This window comes from Nicotiana tabacum, chromosome 22 (genome assembly GCF_000715075.1).
Source record: "Nicotiana tabacum cultivar K326 chromosome 22, ASM71507v2, whole genome shotgun sequence".
NCBI lineage: Eukaryota > Viridiplantae > Streptophyta > Magnoliopsida > Solanales > Solanaceae > Nicotiana > Nicotiana tabacum.
In genome coordinates, this window is record NC_134101.1 from 188,393,405 (window position 1) to 188,399,775 (window position 6,371).

Genomic DNA, 6,371 nt, shown 5'->3' on the forward strand with positions numbered 1-6,371 from the left:
TTAAAGAACTTGAAACTTTTCAATGCTCCAACTTTCAATATTAAGCGCTGCAATGCTCTTGGATCATCCGAAATCCGATCTGAACACATGTCCAAGTCCAAAATCATCATACGAACTTATTAGGACCGTCAAATCTCGGTTCCGAGGTTGTTTACTCAAAACGTTGACTCAAGTCAAACTTAACCATTTTAAGCCAATATTAAGGATGTAAGTGTTCCGATTTCAACCCGAACTATCCCAAACCCGAACTAACCATCCCCCCAAGTCATAAAATAGTAAAAACACATACGGGGAGTACTATTTAAGGAAATAAAGAACTAGAAAATAAAACAACCGATCGGATCGTTACAATTTGTTAATCATCAAAACGCATTACATTCTCAGCTCAACAGAGCATATGTATCAACTCACATTTTATTTCAATTAATACAACAGAATTTATGGTACATAAACCGTTGAGGATAATTCTAGATCTTGTCCAAGATCGACTGCGGTGGGAGATACAAAATTATTGAATTTAGAATATGGTAAAGTAGTTGTTGAGTGGAGAACTACTCCTTTAATGGGTGTCGCAATGGCTCTTGTTGTATTTAACTCTGAATAGACTGCCGATGATAAGACGAAGAAAAGTGAGGATGGCGTCAAGTCATCATGCCAATTTACAAAAAAGACTAAAATTTCTAATATCACAAATAAAAAAAAATCCTATCAATTTAGGATTATATTCACGTATATGAATACCAAATTTTATTTACTATAACAGTTATGACTCAAAATTATTTTTTTGTAACACAAAAGTAACTGAACTTTTCCTGGTAAAATTTACTCATGAAATCAAGGTGAGTTTACTATTTTAATGGGTAAACTCTTATGACTTTAATATTGTTATAACGGGTGCAGTTACGTGACCTTATTGTTATGGTGGATAACATTTATTTACTCTAATGCGGCAAAATATAATTTTCTAACTTTACTTTTATATATACTGGATAAAATTCAGTTACTTTAATATGAGAAAAATAATTTTAATATTTAATATTATGGTGGATAAATATCAACCAATTTATAATTTCTAAAAGCACCGGCAAATCGCAATTGTCAGACTGTTATTTGTACTAAAATTTTCGGAACTTCAAATTTCGCAATGTTAGTTGTCTAACCATTTCATAAATGGCAACTCTATCAAAAAATTTCAATCTAAATAAAGAATTGCCATATCTGCATTGAGGTTATCAGAAAATATAGAGGAGTACTTAAGTATGTAATAGTGAAGTAAAAAAAGTAGCGCTCCTTCTTATCTTGATGTGTGTGCATGGAATGATATAGCAAATGGAGGTTCATATACTCTTGTAAGTTTGTCATTTATAAAAAAAAAAAAAAAAAATACAAATACCAAAATGGCATGGAAGCAAGAACAAATATCACCCACTCATTTGGTGGTATGTGCCTTATCTATTTTGGATCCATATTATTACCTTTAAAACTGGACATTTGCCTTTTTTTTCAGCAAAAGCCAACAGAAGAAAGTAATAAAATCTTTTGGAAATTCAAATGTTAGGGACTTCAGACTTGCCATTTGTTATTTACTCTTCATTTTAAGAGGAAAAATCCCACTTGAATTAAGACATTAATTGCACAACTACCCCACATTTGGTATAAGGAAGCAATTTTTCGTATGAAGAATATCCATAAATTGAAGGAGCAGGTTTTCTTATGTTGTCTTGAGTATTCTCATGCACTTGGTTCTGGAATGATTTCAAGGAATTACATTTTAAAAAAATCATTTTAGAAACAAAAAGTGCTTTGAATTAGTTTAGAGAGAATATTTTTGGAGAGTATTCATACAAATTTTTTAAAACCTGAATTTTAGGGTTTTTCGTTTTGTAAAAAAACATTTTAGTTTGATTTTAAATAACCAAAATATGTTTTTTAAATCCAAATGCCGTTGTTTTCAGCTTTTGAGTTTTGGTTTGCAATATTGTTCTGAAAAAGGCGCTTTTCGGAAAATTTAGAAGAACTTTTCTACAAAAGTTTTTTGAAAGAAGTTTTATGGAAACATATTTGGGGTCTATTAGTTTTATGTAAAAGATCTTTATTTGTATAGGTAAAAAAATCAAAATAAAACACTGAAGAATTTTTCAGGGCCATTTCCTTTTATTCAAATATAACTCATTACATTTTTCCTCCATAATAAAAACGTCTCAAAGCAGTTTTAAACAATTTCTACCAAAAAAAAATAAAAAATTAGAAGTACTTTTTGACAATCTGCGAGACAATCACCATTTGGTTTAATTCTCATTGTCCCTTTAATACTGAATTATAATACGAAAATAATTAAAAATAAACAAGAGTATAGTATTGCATGTAATCTAGGGCCACCGACACCTCGGAAAAGGAACAATTTCTCCTCGTAGTAATAACCAAAGAATACTTACAAATACGATGTGAGATTCCATCCGTACCAAACTCCAAATTTCAGTACAGAGCTAAGTCCTTTTCAATGATTTTACCATATCGCAGCGTGTCTTGTTACTTTCTTATTTTTTCCCCATTGAATTTCCCAAAAAGTAAAAGAGATAAATTAACCGTTTCTAGAAGCTCTTTCACTTTCTCCATGCTGTCGTTGAAGAAGAGTAGAGGCTTCTAAATACCTAGGCTTTTTATCCTTTCTTTTAAATTTTGTTTGTTCTGGTTTGTTTAAGCTAAGAAAAATTAATTTTAAAACACGTTTTTCAAAGATGAATGACAATTCAAGGTGACATTATTTCTTATACTGACTCGCAGTAACATTATATATATTTTATCGATCAATTATGACAGTATTAAAAGCAATATCATTGACTTAATGGTGGCCCGCAATGATTAACAATAATTTTAAATTCCATAGACATTTGTGCTCCTGTTTGATATTAAATCAGCTGGGGTGTATGGTACAAGTCTATAGACGTACGACAAAAACAAGAGTCTATAAAAGAAGGGAATCGGAAGCATTATCATTGGGAAAGAAAAAAATATTTAGTAGTCTGTACGATTTGTTAAATACTATTGAAACCCAAATAAAAAACCTTTGTTAACGGAGGAATCGCATCATCGTACCTTATATTAAAAACCTTTCTTTCTCATTCAGCTTAACAAATTTTACTTGGAGACCGCACGAGAAGAGAAAGGAAATAAGACTCCCAAACCTAATTGTGGTTTCAATGGACACAAGCGATCAAAATTGGTAAAAAAAAATTGGGCACCGTAATATATATAGTGCGGTTATTCACCATATCATACCTTAACGGACAAACGAGACCGCACAAGAAGAGAAAGGAAATAAGACTCCCAAACCTAATTGTGGTTTCAATGGACACAAGCGATCAAAATTGGTAAAAAAAAAAATTGGGCACCGTAATATATATAGCGCGGTTATTCACCATGCCATACCTTAATGGACACTTTGTCCGTTAAGGTATGGCACGGTGAATAACCGCGCTATATATAAAAGTTGGCTCACCAATAATTCATCTGCACTTAACTGACACAACAATAATTCATAGGGATATAGCGCGCATATATAACGCGCTATACATCAAATAATTGGACCCCGGATTGGTTTTTTCCTTATTTAAGGAGTTTCACAATTTTGTAAAAATCGATTCAGGATCCTTCAAGTATTTTGAAATATTTGTTCGTTAAGTTATTTTGCATTTTGTTATAATGTCCGAAGAGCGAAAAATAAGGGTTTCATTATATTGGGGGGGTGAGGTTGTGGTGGAGAATAACTCAGTATGCTATAGTTGTTCTCCACAGTGTCATATTAAGTTGCCATTTACAATGGAGTACGATACATTGGTATCGTTGTTATGTTAAAAAATGAGTGAGAGCAAACGTTCGGTGAATATTAAAGTAACCGAAAGATATCCGTATGTTGTTACTCTGCAAGGGATTGCTTGTTATGCTTAGTTTAATATCAAAAACGATAAAACTCTGACAGGTTTTTTTAAAAACTCCGGATGAAAATGTTGAAAATGTACGCCAAGACTGAAGACGTTCGCAATAATGAGGTTCCGTAAAGTAGGGATATCCCTCAATCATCGGGTGGTTATTTTGGAGCAGTTTTAGCCAAACAGGTTCCGGGTGAAAGAGTTTGGCCTGATCTAAACTCATCTCCACGGACGAATGAGGAGCGAGGAAATAATTTCTCCCCAAGTTTACATAATCCACAAGCCGAATGGTAAACTTCAATTTTTCTTTGTGTTACGATGTTTATTTTTATGTATTGAATTTGTATTAACACTCATATATTCCCAGATATGAATTTTACAAGTTATGAACCAACGGCCAGTTAGAATATGACTAGTTTTGGTGTGTTAGATCATGGTGGTCCATCCGGGAGTCATCATCAATAGGATAATATGCATCATAGGATATCAACACATTATGATTTGTAAGTGAAGTGATAAAGTTTATATGTAAAGTTTGGATGAATTTGAGAAACTCATTATTTTATTGGTTGTGCTGTGAAAACGAGCAACTTGAAGGTCTTGTCCTTACTCAATTGTCCGAAGTCGACATATTTAATCGGGATCTGGCAGATGCGCAGAGTCAGGAAGATAATAGTGATTATGACAACAATGTTGATGAGTCTAAAAATGACACATCCTTCCCTCACGAGGGTGATGATGATGAGGACGAGAATGCTGAACCTGATTTGACAAGGGAGCATGCTCCACGTCCTGTTAGACCAAGAGTGTACGAGCCCCATGTGCCGTTTAATTCAAGGGAGATTCCCTACCTTGATCAGTTGCCAAGTATGCCGGATGTGGATGCCCTCACAAGGGATCTTGATAAAATTCGAAAAGCAATGTGGGATGAATCTAGAGTAATGGTGCCGTTAAAGGGCATGCTTTTTGCTGATAAAGCGTGCCTAAGCAGGGTGGTGCGAACGTACATCATAAAAGAGTATCATGATATCGTGGTTCATGAGTCATCTCCGGAAGTATACAAGGTTATTCGTCGTAGATGGTTTATGGGTTGTAATTAGATGTTGCGTGCGAGGAAGCTGAAAACAAATATGTAGTTTGTTGGTAAATACATTGGCACGCACAATTGTGAAATGGACACATTCAGTGGGAATCATTTTAGCTTGAATGTTGACTTGATTTCTCTTGTCTTGATTCCACATATTGAATCATCCATAAGGTACAAGATTAAAGAGTGTATAACATATGTCCACCAGGTTATGGACGTGCCATTAAAATTATTTATGGTAACTGGGATAAGTTATTTGCCTCTCTACCCATTGTAACACTTTAACCCCGGGACTATTGTTGAATAGAAGCTTGAGCGGAGTTCGGGAACACCAGAACACATATTCAGGTATGTGTTTTCGGCATTTAAACCAGCCATTGATGGTTTTATGCATTGTCGGCTGGTAATATCCATAGACGACACTCATGTCTATGGAAAGTATCATATTAAATTGTTGATCGCCGTTGCAGTAGATGCTAATTGAAGTATATTTCCCCTAGCATTTGGTATTTGTGCCAATGAAAGCCAAGAGACGTAGACATTATTTTTGAACTGCTTGAAAGAGCACGTTGTCAAACAACGTTCAGGTATTTGTCTACTATCTGATTGGCATGGCAGCATTTTAAGTTCTGTACAAAATTTGCATGCATGGCAGGAACAGTATTTTAAGTTCTGTACAGAATTTGTGTGCATGGCAGGAACCGTATGACTACCACCATTACTGTGTTAGGCACTTGAAGGCCAACTTCCAGAGGGCTTATCCGAACAAGCACTTGCATGATTTAAAGTAGATGGTTGCAACAGATCACCAAGAGTATAAATTCAAGAGGCGAATGGAATTGATCAGATTTGTAACCTGCCGGCAATACTCGTGCAAAGCTATCGCTCCCTTGCCAGTATGCTGTTGCATCTGCAGTCCTAACTGGTAGAACAGATGTAAGCCAATTTCTTGCACAATATGTAAAATATTAATTACAGAACGATAGGTTAATGTTATAAGTAAGTATAACAAATCACATACAAGTGCATCATGCCTCTCGTCGTATGGAATGTACGGACCACCAGTGAGATGAACGGGATTCCTGATGAAATGACAGGTAATGATGCGATACCAACCCATATACTCATGCTCACTATCTGTACACTCAGGTGGAGGGGGTGGCGACATCAGGTCATGCCTATGGTCACAAATCTCAATTTGGGCCTCTAGCCAGGCCACATATGTCTGGTCAACCCTGGAACAATCATCCTGTTGGTAATGTGTCCTAAGCCAAGTGGGCAGAGTAGGTATAAGCTGCGGTCGACCAAACTGGTGAAGGACTCGCTCGGTAGCATGATGCTCGACAATATCGAGA